General features: G+C 47.3%; 1 pseudogene; it reads left to right on the top strand.

The window, feature by feature from the left end:
* The first annotated feature begins 7,136 nt into the window (after nt 1–7,136).
* Nucleotides 7,137–10,265, top strand: LOC123485711 (annotated as a pseudogene).
* Nucleotides 10,266–13,654: the final 3,389 nt, after the last annotated feature.

Raw genomic sequence — 13,654 nt, 5'->3', positions numbered from 1 at the left:
CTTTCACATTTACACGCTACCCCAGTAATCACTCCCTTTCAATGGCGCCCCTTTTCTTGAGAGCTAAGCAATTCACATTTCTTGCTCCCATTCAAGCTTCAACTCTGAGCGCCTTCTCCTCGACCAGCAGAAACACAAAGAATTATCACCAGACCACTTCTGGTTACCCTCACGATTCCACAGCACCCTTTTAATTCTGTTTTCACTTATCTCAAACTACAAAGGGATCAGCCAAAAGGCAAGGGTCCACTTTTTTTCCAAAACCTTCACTCCTACCCTGTCACAGACTCCTCGGTGCTAGCCTCGGGCTACGAGCACTTCACCACACCTACCACCTCTGATACTTCACCCTCATTCACTTCCATTTCTCCTCCTGTCTTCAGCTCACTCTGCTTACATTTCCTACCATTCTTCTTTAACAAACCTTCTCCCTTTTTTCCACCATGTTTAACCGACTCAATCTCACCCTCCTCCTCCCTCTCTCTCTTAGACCTCCTCTGCCTCTCTTTTTCCCTCCATTCCTCCTCCGTATTCCAAGTATACGTCTCCTTGTGATAATACTGCACTTCTCCTGACATACATCCTGTTCTCGCCTTCACAAGGGACGCCATTTAACAATGTCACAATCTCCGTACAATCAGCACCAACCCCTGGGGATATAGCGCTCAGCAGTGCATCCCACTTGTAAATCAGCTGCTTCGTCTTGATGTTCTTCTTTATCAATATCTACTGCGATGCTTTTCCATTTCAAACAAGCGCGCTCTCTTTCTCCCGGATTCGCTCAGTTCGCTCTCGCCTTGGTCCAGCTGTGATTTACAACCTGATAGCAATATCTGTAGGACTACCAAGAAATGTATTGGTGAATTATATTAATCATCCATTGAACTGCATCCTTCTGTTCTGACAACAATGCCTTACTGTACGTCATGAAATTTTTAGTGAAATAAAACTTATTTTTTTAAACTTTGTATAAAGTTGGTTTTGTAGCATAAACTGGTAATTTCATATTTTTGACTGATATGATTGTCTGTTTCATATCTGCAAAGCAGTTAAAACGCTGTCTGTTCCACTTTAAGGCATGCATATCTCCCACACAGATGCTTTTTTTTGTGTGGTGGGTCTGACTCAGGGGGTGGAGACTGAGAGGAGAGCTTTATTATAGGTTCCAGAACTACATAGCAGCACCTCCTCGAGTTATTTAAGCACCACACCCATCCCAAGCCACAAAGACCTTGGACTATTCTACACCACCACAGCTCAGCTCCTTCAGCACACGGTAAGCTGACACTTCCTTTACATTCATTACAATCGATTTACCAAACAAATGGCTTCATCTCTGGCTCTTGGAAGGATTTATATCATTACCATTCAAAACTCATCTGTGTGAGCTTTTTGTTTTGCTTGTAGGGACCCCTAAACCCAAGTTAGATTCGCACAGTGTCGTCATTCGTTGTATCAGTTTATCTTATCTTCGTGTTGCCAGTAGAAGATATATACGTTCAGGGTTGCAGTCTTTTCTCTGTCTGAACAGTCCTGAGAAGGCAGTGATTCAGCCGAAATGCTACCTTCCTGAGACAGAGCTCTCTTGCTGCTAGCTCCAGGGTGTGTCTGTGCTGGATGTCCTGCCAAATGGGTTAGTGTAGGGGTTAGGGGTTAGGGGTTAGGGTGTAGGGGTTGGGGTGTAGGGGTGTAGAGTTGTGTGGTTTGGTTGGTATTAGTGGGGTTAGTTGGGGTTGTTAGAAGTTAGGGTGTGGGCGGTGTAGTTGGGGTGGTGGGTTAGAGGTGTATAGAAGTTATCTAGGGTTGGGGCGTTGGTGTGGGGGTTAGGTGTAGGGTTAGGAGTTGAAATAGGTTGGTGTGGTAATAGTTAGGGTGTGGGGGTTGGGTTGGAGTTAGGGTTATGTCAGGGTCAGGGCTGTCAGGGAGTTAGGGTTAGGGTGTAGAAGTTCAGGGTTAGGGGTTAGGGTGTAAGATAGAGTGTGGTAGTGGTTGAGGTTGGGTGTAGGGTCAGGCAGTTGGGAGGCGAGTTAGAGGGTTAGGGTGTAGGTAGAGCGTTAGGGTGTGAGGGGTTAGGGTGTAGGGTGTGAGGATTTAGGGGTTAGGGTTAGTGTTGGGTAGGTTTAGTGTTGGGAATGTGGGTTGGTGTAGGGTTAGGGGCATGTAGTGTTGGTTAGGGTGTAGGGGGTTAAGAATTAGGGTGGAGTGGGTTAGGGTGTAGTAGTAGAGGGTTAGGGGTCGGGTGGAGGTTAGTGGAGTGTGAGGTTAGGTGTAGGGGTTAGGGTGTGAAGTTAGGAGTAGGGTGTAGGGGTTGAGGGGGGGTTAGGGTGTGTGTAGGGGTGTAGGGTGTAGGAAAGTTAGGGGTTAGGTGTAGTAGGGGTTAGGGTGTGGGGGTTAGGTTTAGTGTGGGGTTAGTTATTAGGGGTGGTGGGGTAGAAATTAGTGTAGGGGTTGGTGTATTAGTGGGTTTAGGGTTGGGTTAGGGTGTAGTAGTAGGGATAGGGTGTAGGGTTAGGTAGTAGCGTGGGGGTTGGGAGTATGGAGGGTTAGGGTGATAGTAGGGTTGGGTGGTATGGGGTTAGCAGGTCTAGTAGTGCAGGGTTGGGTGTAGTAGTAGGGGTTGAAGGGGTTAGGTGTTGCGGGTTAGGTAGTGTAGTAGTAGGGGCTAGGTGGAAGTAGAAGGAGGGGGGGTTAGGGTGTGGTAGGGTTAGGGTGTGGGGGTTAGGGTGTGGTAGTAGGGGTTAGGGTGTGGGGTGGGAGGTGTAGGGTTAGGGTGTGGTAGTAGGTTAGGGTGTGGGGGTTAGGGTGTGGTAGTAGGGGTTAGGGTGTAGGGGTTAGGGTGTGAGGGTTAGGGGGGTTAGTAGTAGGGTTAGCAGGTGTAGGGTTAGCAGGTTGTAGTAGGGTTAGGGGTGTAGGGCCAGGTGCGGTGAGAAGAAAGTTAGTTGGGTTGAAAGGTTGCAAGTAGGGTTAGGGTGTGAGGTTAGCAGGGTTTGGGGGTTGGAGCAGTTGGGTGTGCAGCAGCAGGGTTAGGCAGTGTTTGTGCGGGTTAGGAGTGTAATAGTAGGGGGTTAGAGTGTAGAAGGTTAGGAGCTTGTGCGAGGAGTTGCCAGGCAGGTGTAGTGTTGGTGGTTGGGTGTTAGGTATAGGGTTGTTTGTAGTTAGGTGTGGGGTTAGAGGGTTAGGGTGTAGGGGGTTAGGTGTGGTTGTAGGGTTAGGGGGTGTAGGTTGGGTTAAAGGTGGGTTAGTTGGGTTAGGTTAGGGTGTGGGGGTTGGGTTGCTTAGTGAGTGTGGTTAGGGTTGAAATAGGTTGGGGTTAGGGTTAGGGTTGTGTAGGGTTTGGGGTAGTAGGGTTAGGTTTTGTAGGGTTAGGGTGTAGGGGTTGGGTGTGGTAGGTTAGGGTTAGGGGTTAGGGGTGTAGAAGTTAGGGGTGTAGGTGGTAGGGGTTAGGTGTAGTAGTAGGGGGGTTAGGGTGTGGTAGTGTGGGGGTTAGGTGTAGTAGCAGGGGTTAGGGTGTGTTTAGGGGTTAGGGGTGTGACAGTGGTAGGGTTGGGGTGTAGGGTTAGGGGGTTAGGTGTAGTAGTAGGGGAGGGTGTAGGGGTTGGTGTAGTAGTAGGGAGTTAGGGTGTGGTAGTAGGGGGTTAGGGTGTAGGGGTTAGAGGGGTTAGGGTGTAGTAATGGGGTTAGGGTGTAGGGGGTTGGGGTGTGTGGTAGTGGGGTTAGGGTGTAGGGGTTAGGGTGTAGGGGTTAGGGTGTGGGAGGTTAGGGTGTGGGGTTGGGGAGTTAGGGTGTAGGGGTTAGGGTGTGGTGTTAGTAGGGGTTAGAGGTTAGTAGTAGGGTTAGGGTGTGGTAGTAGGGGTTAGGGGGTTAGTAGTAGGGGTTAGGGTGTAGGGGTTAGGGGTTAGGGTGTGGCTGGTAGGGGGTTAGGGTGTGGAGTTGGGGTATAGGGTTAGGGTGTAGGGGGGTTAGGGTGTAGGGGGTTAGGGTGTGGTAGTAGGGGGGTTAGGGGTGTAGGGGTTAGGGTGTGGTAGTAGGGGTTAGGGTGTAGGGTTGGGGTTAGGGTGTAGGGTTAGGGTGTAGGGGAGTTAGGTGTAAAGTTGGGGGTGTGGTGGTAGAATTAGGGTGGTAGTAGAGGGTTAGGGTGTGAGGGTTGGGAGTTGGGGTTAGGGTGTAGGGTTAGGGTGTGGTAGTAGGGGTTAGGGTGTAGGGGTTAGGAGTGTGTTGTTGGTAGGGGTTAGGGTGTAGGGGTTAGGGTGTGAGGTTGGGGAGTTAAGGTGTAGGGGTTAGGTTAGTTTGGGGTTGAGGCAAAGCCAGTGTAGGGGTTGCAGGGTTAGTGGGTGTAGTGGGTTGGTGGAGTAGTAGGTGGTTAGGGTGTAGTTTTAGGGTTAGGGTTGTGTAGGGGTTAGGGTGTAGGGGTTGGAAGTAGGTGTACACAGGGTTAAGGTGTAGAAAGTTAGGGTGTGGGGTTAGGGAGTGCAGGGTTAGTGAGTGGTACCAGGCAGGTTGGGGGTTAGGGTAGTAGCAGTTGGGGTTGGGGTGTAGGAGTTAGGGCAGTGTAGGGGTTAGGGTGGGGTTGGTGTAGTGGGGGTTAGTGGTAGGTAGGGGGTTAGGGAAGAAATAGTATTAGGTTAGGGTGTAGGTTGGAGGGGTTAAGGTTGGGGTTTGTTGGTGGTTAGAGTTGGGTTAGGGTGTGGGGGTTAGGGTGTGTGTTAGAGGGTTAGGTTTATAGTAGGGGTTAGGGCAGAGGGTTGGTTAAGGTGAGTAGGAGTTGGGTGGGTTAGTTGGGGTTAGGGTGTAGGGGTGGGTGTAAAGGTGAGGGGTTTAGGTGTGCAGGGTTAGGTGTGTGAGGTTGGGTTAGGGTGTGAGGTTAGGCAGCAGTGTGGTAGTAGGCAGGGTTAGGGTGTAAAGGGTTGCAGCAGGGTGGGGTAGCAGGGGTTAGGTGTAGGGGTTGGCAGGTTAGGGTTAGGGTAGTGGGGTTAGGGTGAAAATAGTGTAGGGTTAGGGTGTAGGGGTTGCAGTTGGGGTTGGTGTAGGGGTGTTAGGCAGGGTGTGGTAGTAGGGTTGGGATGTAGTTGAGGTGTGGAATAGTGAGAGGGTTAGGTGTAGGGCAAGCCAGTAGAAGAAATAGGGAATAGTGGTAGTAGAGTGTTAGGGGGTTGGGCGTGTAGGGGTTAGGGTGTAGAGTGTTAGGGTTAGGGTGTAGGGTTGGGGGTTAGGCCAGTGTAGGGCGAAAGAGTTAGGTGTAAAGTCAGGTTGTAGGGGGTGGCGCAGTGTGGCCAGCATGTTGGGTTAGGGTGTGCCAGTAGTAGGGGTTAGGTGTGGGTTGCAGGGTTAGGGTGTAGGGGTCTAGAGTGTGGGGGTTAGTAGTAGGGGGGGTGCTAGGGTTAGGGGTGAGGGGTGCTAGTGTGCAGTAGGTTAGGTTGGTTGTTGTTGTGCAGGGTTAGGGTGTGGGGTTTCGGGTGTGAGTGTTAGGAGTTAGGTTAGAAAGTAGGTTGGGGAAATAGGGCAGAAAATTAGGCAGGTGTAGTGATAGGACAGAGGGTTGAAAGTTTAGTTAGGTTAGGGAGTGTTAGGGGTTAGGTTCCCTCTGTGCTAGTTAGTGTTTTTCAACCAAGGATGTGTCTAGGCTGGTTTGTCTGCCAGATGGGTTAGGAATATGTGAGATAAACTGTGTTACTCAAGCTAATTATCATACTTGATAAAAAGACAGAGTGGGCTTACATTCCCTTGAATATCAACAGAAAGATGATTGGTTCAGAGAGACGCTGCAGTCAGTAGAAGAATGTAATAATCTCCTGAGAAGAACCAATAAGACCTTTGGATCGTCTCTAGTTACCCAACTCCCAGTGAAGGTGTGGGTGATACTGTGAGATTAAACTTGGTTCTCAACCAGGCTCTAAACAATCAACACCTACTCACAGGACAGTCAAACTTCATCCCCCCACACCTTCTACAGGACAGTCAACACTTCATCCCCCTCTACACATAACCTTCTCCCCTCTGGTCAACTGCTGGTATCACAAGTTTCCTGGGACAACTGTCTCTTAATGTGGGGGTAAGTAGCATTGCTAGTTGATGTTTCAATGTTGGTGTTAAACTCCAGTAAGAAAATTACACTATAGTAACTACCCTACTACTACTACTACTACTCTCACACCCCCCCTCTACTACTACTACTACTCCTCACCACACACCCACTACAACGTAACAGTGGCCATCAATCTTCATGGTAATTATGTTTTCTGAATCTCCAGTCCTATGAGCCCAAATACCCAACTATCGTTCCTGCCCCTGACTTCCGATCCAGACACAAAGATGCAGCCAATAGAGACGGCTATCAAGACGGCTGGTAAAGAGAGACTATTATAAGATGAAGAATAACACGTCTGTTTGTTCTGCTGTACAGCTGGGTTTAATCCTGGCTGGGTTTAATCCTGGGCTGGGGTTTAATCCTGGCTGGGTTTAATCCTGGCCTGGGTTTGATCCTGGCTGGGTTTGATCCTGGCTGGGTTTAATCTCGGCTGCTTAATCCTGGCTGGGTTTAATCCTGGCTGAGTTTAATCCTCGGCTGGAGTTAGAGGCTGGGTTTTAATCCTGGCTGGGTTTAATCCTGGCTGGGTTAGGGAGGCCGGGTTTAATCCTGGCTAGGGTTGAGTCTGGGTTTAATCCTGGCTTGGTTAGAAAGTCTGGGTTTGGCCCTGTCTGGGTTTTAATCCTGGCTTGTTGGGAGTCTGGGTTTAATCCTGGCTGGGTTAGAGGCGGGTATTGGCCCTGGCGGGTAAAAAGCATCCATGTGGCAACAGTCTGTGGTATTTGTGAGTCAGCTTCCTGACTGAACTGGGAATGTTCCCAAGGCAATATGTCCTTATCTCGAAGTACTGGCAGCAGCCTCTATCACCAGTTAGTGGCATCTAGACAAGCTAGTTCCCTACAAACTGGAAGATGTAACTGAACGTTACTTGAGAGTGGCAATGGATAGCCAGTTCACTATCATTTAATGCCTAACCACTGAAGACTTCACATCATCAAGCAACATTTCTATTCAGATTTACTGATATAATTTTTATTCAGTGAACAATGTCTCGTTATCTGTGAACAATGTCCAGTTATTCCTGAATGATCTGATGTTATGTGTATCTGGGATGTCACCTCAGAATTGGATGAAGCGACTCATCATCAATGTTCTGACCAAGGAGGACCTACAGCCAGAGGGGAGAGAGATCGCAAGTTAACATGAGAGGAGAGCCAAAAAGGTACAGGTCAAATGACTCAACCAATCAGATCAACCAGGGTCCACTAGATCAACTAATCAGACCAAACCAAGGTCAACTGACTCAACCAATCAGATAAACTAGGGTCAAACTGGCTCAACCAATCAGATGACCCTTCACTGAAAAAGGATCTAATGTCACGTGAACTGTCATGACACCTGTGAAGGAGGGATCTGTCTCTTCTGTTCTGTCACTAACATGTTCTGTCTCTTCTGTGTTCTGTCACTAACATGTTCTGTCTCTTCTGTTCTGTCACTAACATGTTCTGTCTCCTTCTGTTCTGTCACTAACATGTTCTGTCTCTTCTGTTCTGTCACTAACATGTTCTGTCTCTTCCTGTTCTGTCACTAACATTTCTTGTCTCTTCTGTTCTGTCACTAACATGTTCTGTCTCTTCTGTTCTGTCACCTAACATGTTCTGTCTCTTCTGTTCTGTCACCAACATGTTCTGTCTCTTCTGTTCTGTCAGCTAACATGTTCTGACTCTTCTAACCTGTCTCACTAACATGTTCCTGTCTCTTTCTGTTCTGTCACTAACATGTTCTGTCTCTTCTGTTGTCACTAACATGTTCTGTCTCTTCTGTTTCTGTCACTAAACATGTTCCTGTCTTCTGTTCTCGTCACTAACATGTTCTGTCTCTTCTGTTCTGTCACTCACATGTTCTGTCTCTTCCTGTTCTGTCCTCTCACATGTTCTGGTCTCTTCTGTTCTATCCTAACATGCTCTGTCTCTTCTGTTCTGTCACTAACATGTTCTGGTCTCTTCTGTTCTGTCACTAACATGTACTGTCTCTTCTGTTCTGTCACTTTAACATGTTCTGTCTCTTCTGTTCTGTCTCTAACATGTTCTGTCTCTTCTGTTCTGTCACTAACATGTTCTGTCTCTTCTGTTCTGTTACTCTAGCATGTTCTGTCTCTTCTGTTCTGTCACTAACATGTTCTGTGTCTTCTGTTCTGTTACTCTAGCATGTTCTGTCTCTTCTGTTCTGTCACTAACATGTTCTGTCTCTTCTGTTCTGTCACTAACATGTTCTGTCTCTTCTGTTCTGTTACTCTCACATGTTCTGTCTCTTCTGTTCTGTTACTCTAGCATGTTCTGTCTCTTCTGTTCTGTCACTAACATGTTCTGTCTCTTCTGTTCTGTCACTCTCACATGTTCTGTCTCTTCTGTTCTGTCACTCTAACATGTTCTGTCTCTTCTGTTCTGTCACTCTCACATGTTCTGTCTCTTCTGTTCTGTCACTCTAGCATGTTCTGTCTCTTCTGTTCTGTCACTAACATGTTCTGTCTCTTCTGTTCTGTTACTCTCACATGTTCTGTCTCTTCTGTTCTGTCACTAACATGTTCTGTCTCTTCTGTTCTGTTACTCTAGCATGTTCTGTCTCTTCTGTTCTGTCACTAACATGTTCTGTCTCTTCTGTTCTGTCCCTCTCACATGTTCTGTCTCTTCTGTTCTAGTCCTCTCACATGTTCTGTCTCTTCTGTTCTGTCCCTAACATGTTCTGTCTCTTCTGTTCTGTCACTCTAACATGTTCTTATCTCTTCTGTTCTGTCACTAACATGTTCTGTCTCTTCTGGTTCTGTCACACTAACATGTTCTGTCTCTTCTGTTCTGTCACCTAACATGTTCTGTCTCTTCTGTTCTGTCACTAACATGTTCTGTCTCTTCTGAAAGTTTCTGGTCACTAACATGTTCTGTCTCTTCTGTTCTGTCACTCACATGTTCTGTCTCTTCTGTTCTGTCACTCTAACATGTTCTGTCACTCTAACATGTTATGTCACTAACATGTTCTGTCTGCTCTGTCACTCTAACATGTTCTGTCACTCTAACATGTTCTGTCTGTTCTGTTCTGTCACTCTAACATGTTCTGTCTGTTCTGTCACTCTAACATGTTCTGTCTCTTCTGTTCTGTCACTCTAACATGTTCTGTCTCTTCTGTTCTGTCACTCTAACAGTCACATGTCTCTTCTGTTCTGTCACTCTAACTGTCCTGTATCTAATGAACATGCTCTGTGTTTCTCTCCTGTAGGATCTGATGACAGCCCTGAAGGGGGCTCTGTCTGGGTCTCTGGAGACTGTGATCTCTTAGGTCTGGATGAAGAGTACAGCTCAGTAAAGGATGCCCTCCGAGATCAAAGGATCCATTATAGGTACAGGACACTCCCTTTCAATCAATAACCAAACCTGTACTGTCCTCTCTCCTGGTAGCATGTCCACAGTAACTAACCCTTTTAAATCATGTGAGCGCTGTGTCGTGGTATGTACTGCTCCTCTCCTGGTAATGTCCACAGTGCAGTTGGGTGGGACAATGGCCGCACTGGATAAAACAGACATTGTAATATAATCCTGACCTTTATAGTATAAATGTTCTGGTAATGTAATAACATACCTGTTATCTTCAGGGTCTAGGAACGGACGAGGAGGTGCTGATAGAGATTGTCTGTTCTCGCAGCTCCTCAGAACTGGCTGAGATTAAGACGGTCTACAAGGAACGTGAGTCTGAACCCACCCTGCATTATAATTTCTGATGTTAGAATTCTATGTCTATGTCTGAAAGCTGCCATCAGCAGGAGGTCCAACCACCATCAGCAGGAGGTCCAACCACCATCAGCAGGACTATGTTACCTAGTACCACGTTACATCTTTAGACAACACCGAGTTTTAGGCTTGTGGGAAAATGATGATGTAGCTGAATGTATCTGTTGTCGCTGTAATATGAATGTATCTGAAGTATATCTAATCAATCCCCTTCCCACCCAAAAAAAAAAAATAATAATTGTGAAGTGGTTATCCCACTGGCTATAAGGTGAATGCACCAATTTGTAAGTGGCTCTGGATAAGAGCGTCTGCTAAATGATGTAAATGTATCTCCTCAGTGTTCAAGAAGGATCTGGAGAAGGACGTGGCTGGAGACACCTCAGGAGACTTCGCCAAACTGCTGCTGGCCCTGGTCCAGGTATGACCCTAACTAACCCGGGTCCAGGTATGACCCTAACTAACCCGGGTCCAGGTATGACCCTAACTAACCCGGTCCAGGTGACCCTAACTAACCCCGGTCCAGTTGACCCTAACTAACCCCGGTCCAGGTACGACCCTAACTAACCCCTGGTCCAGGCATCTCCGACCCTAACTAACCCGGGTCCAGTTATGACCCTAACTCAACCGGGGTCCAGTTATGACCCTAACTAACCCGGGTCCAGGTATGACCCTAACTAACCCCGGGTATGACCCTAACTAACCCCGTTGGAGGTATGACCCTAACTAACCCTGGTCCAGGTATGACCCTAACTAACCCTGGTCCAGGTATGACCCTAACTAACCCGGGTCCAGGTATATTCTAACTAACCCTGGTCAGGTTATTCCCCTAACTAACCCCCTGGTTCAGATGCCAACCCTAACTAACCCCTGGTCCAGGTGACCCTAACTAACTTCGGGTCCAGGTATGACCCTAACCCTAACTAACCCTGGAGCACGGGTATGACCCTAACTAACCTGGTCCAGGTATTATCTAATAACCTGGTCCAGGTACTTGACCCTAACAACCCTGGTCCAGGTATGACCCTAACTAACCCTGGTCCAGGTGGTGACCCTAACTAACCCTGGTCCAGGTATGACCCCAACTAACCCTGGTCCAGGTGAATGACCCTAACTAACCCTGGTCCAGGAACTGACCCTAACTAACCCCCGTTGGAGGTACTTATTTTAACTAACCCTGGTCCAGGTGGCTGACCCTACACCCTGGTCCAGGTACGCACCTAACAACCCCGGTCCAGGTACGACCCTATCTAACCCGGGTCCAGTTATGATCCCTAACTAACCCGGTCCAGGTATGACCCTAACTAACCCCGGTATGACCCTAACTCAACCCCCGTTGGAGTGTATAACCTAACTAACCCTGGTCCAGGTATGACCCCTAACTAACCTAGTCCGGGTAATGACCCTAACCACACCTTCGGTCCAGGTATGACCCTAACTAACCCTGGTCCAGGTATGACCTAACTAACCCTGGTCCAGGTATGATTTCTAACTGAACCTGGTCCAGGAACATGACCCTAACTAACCCTGGTCCAGGTATGACCCTAACTAACCCTGGTCCAGGTATGTTACCCTAACTTAACCCCGGTCCAGGTATGACCCTAACCCTAACCAACTGGTCGGGTATGACCCTAACCAACCCCCAGTCCAGGTTGACCCTAACAACCCTGGTCCAGGTATGACCCTAACTAACCCTGGGTCCAGGTATGACCCTAACTAACCCTAGTCCAGGTATGACCTTAACTAACCCCGTTGGAGGTATGACCCTAACTAACCCTGGTCCCGGTAATATGACCCTAACTAACCCTTGGTTCAGGTATGACCCTAACTAACCTATTCAGGTATACCCTAACTAACCCTGGTCCAGGTATGACCCTAACTAACCCTGGGTCCAGGTATGACCCTAACAACCCTGGGTCCAGGTATGACCCTAACCCTGGTCCAGGTATGACCCTAACCAACCCTGGTCCGGGTATGACCCTAACTAACCCTGGTCCAGGTACTTATTCTTCTAACCCTGGTCCGGTGCATGACCCTAACAAACCTGGTCCGGAATGACCCTAACTCAACCCCGGTCCAGGTATGACCCTAACCCTAACTAACCCTGGTGCAGGTATGACCCTAACTCAACCCTGGTCCAGGTATGACCTAACAACCCTGGTCCAGGTATGACCCTAACTAACCCCGCAGTCCAGGTGACCCTAACTAACCCCGGTGTTGGTATGACCCTAACTAACCCTGGTGGAGATACGACCCAACTAACCCTGATCCAGGTACTTGACCCTAACTAACCCTGATCCAGGTATGACCCTACTTCTAACCCTGGTCCAGGTATGACCCTAACCCTGAGCAGTAACTTGCCTTAATTGATTTGATACATACACGCTGTATTTCATTGATCCAGAGATTCTGATCTGCTTTTGCCAGGCCAAGAGGGGCAGAACCCTCATGTGATGGACTATGAGAAGTTAGATGAAGATGCCAGAGTAAGAGACAATATCTCTATCACTATGGCTACATCAACCATATCTAAACATCATCTATAAAATGAATAGCCTCAGCTGTTTGAGTTGAGTAGGTTCACTACAGTAGAAGTTTTACATAATGGTGTCTAGTATGATACCGCACGGGCCCTGTGTTTATTGGTGTAAGCCACTTTTACATACTTGTATATATAATGGTATGTATTTATACGCTCCAGGCATCGTTGTTTAAAAAGGTTATTAGTCGGCCATCTAATAGATGTGGGTTCTTCCCAGGCCCTATGTTTAAAAAGGTTATTAGACTGACCATCTAATAGATGTTGTTCTTCCCAGGCCCATGTTTAAGGTTATTAGTACGGCCATCTAATAGATGTGTTCTTCCCAGGCCCTGTATGTTTAAAAAAGGTTATTAGTAACGACATCTGTGAGATGTGTTCTTCCCAGGCCCTGTATTTTAAGGTTATTATTACTGGCCATCTAATAGATGTATAATGTTCTTCCCAGGCCCTGTATGTTTAAGGTTGGTTAGACAGCCATCTAATAGATGTGTTCTTCCCAGGCCCTGTACTGTTTTAAGAGTTATTCGGCCATCTAATAGATGTATTCCTTTAGGCCCTTATGTTTAAGGTTATGAGTACTGCCATCTAATAGATGTGTTCTTCCCAGGCCCTGTATGTTTAAGGTTATTAGATACGGCCATCTAATAGGGGATGTATTTCTCTCCAGGCCCTGTATGTTTGCTGGGTTATGAGATACGGCCAATTCTAATGATGTGTTCTTCCCAGGCCCTGTATGTTTGCAATTGTGGTACGACCATCTAATAGATGTGTTCTCTCAGGCCTTATGTTTAAGGTTATTAGTAAGTGGCCCTAATCAGGATGTGTTCCCTTCCCCATTCTGTATGTTTAAGGTTATTAGTATGGCCATCTAATAGATGTGTTCTTCCCAGGCCCTGTATGTTTAAGGTTAATAGTAACGCCAACCTAATAGAGATGTGTTCTTCCCAGGCCCTGTATGTTTAAGGTTATTCGTGGCCATCTAATAGATGTGTTCTCTACAAAAGGCCCACTGTATGTTTAAGGTTATTAGCATGGCGCCATCTAATAGATGTGTTCTTCCCAGGCCCTGTATGTTTTGAAGGTTGTTAGTATGGCCATCTAATAGATGTGTTCTTCCCAGGCCCTGTATGTTTAAGGTTATTAGTACGGCCATCTAATAGATGTGTTCTTCCCAGGCCCTGTATGTTTAAGGTTATTAGTACGGCCATCTAATAGATGTGTTCTTCCCAGGCCCTGTATGTTTAAGGTTATTAGTATGGCCATCTAATAGATGTGTTCTTCCCAGGCCCTGTATGTAGCAATGCATGTGCT

The sequence above is a fragment of the Coregonus clupeaformis genome, unplaced genomic scaffold, assembly GCF_020615455.1.
Source record: "Coregonus clupeaformis isolate EN_2021a unplaced genomic scaffold, ASM2061545v1 scaf0809, whole genome shotgun sequence".
NCBI lineage: Eukaryota > Metazoa > Chordata > Actinopteri > Salmoniformes > Salmonidae > Coregonus > Coregonus clupeaformis.
Note: the sequence above shows the minus strand (reverse complement) of the source record. Positions and strands in the feature narration are given on the sequence as shown.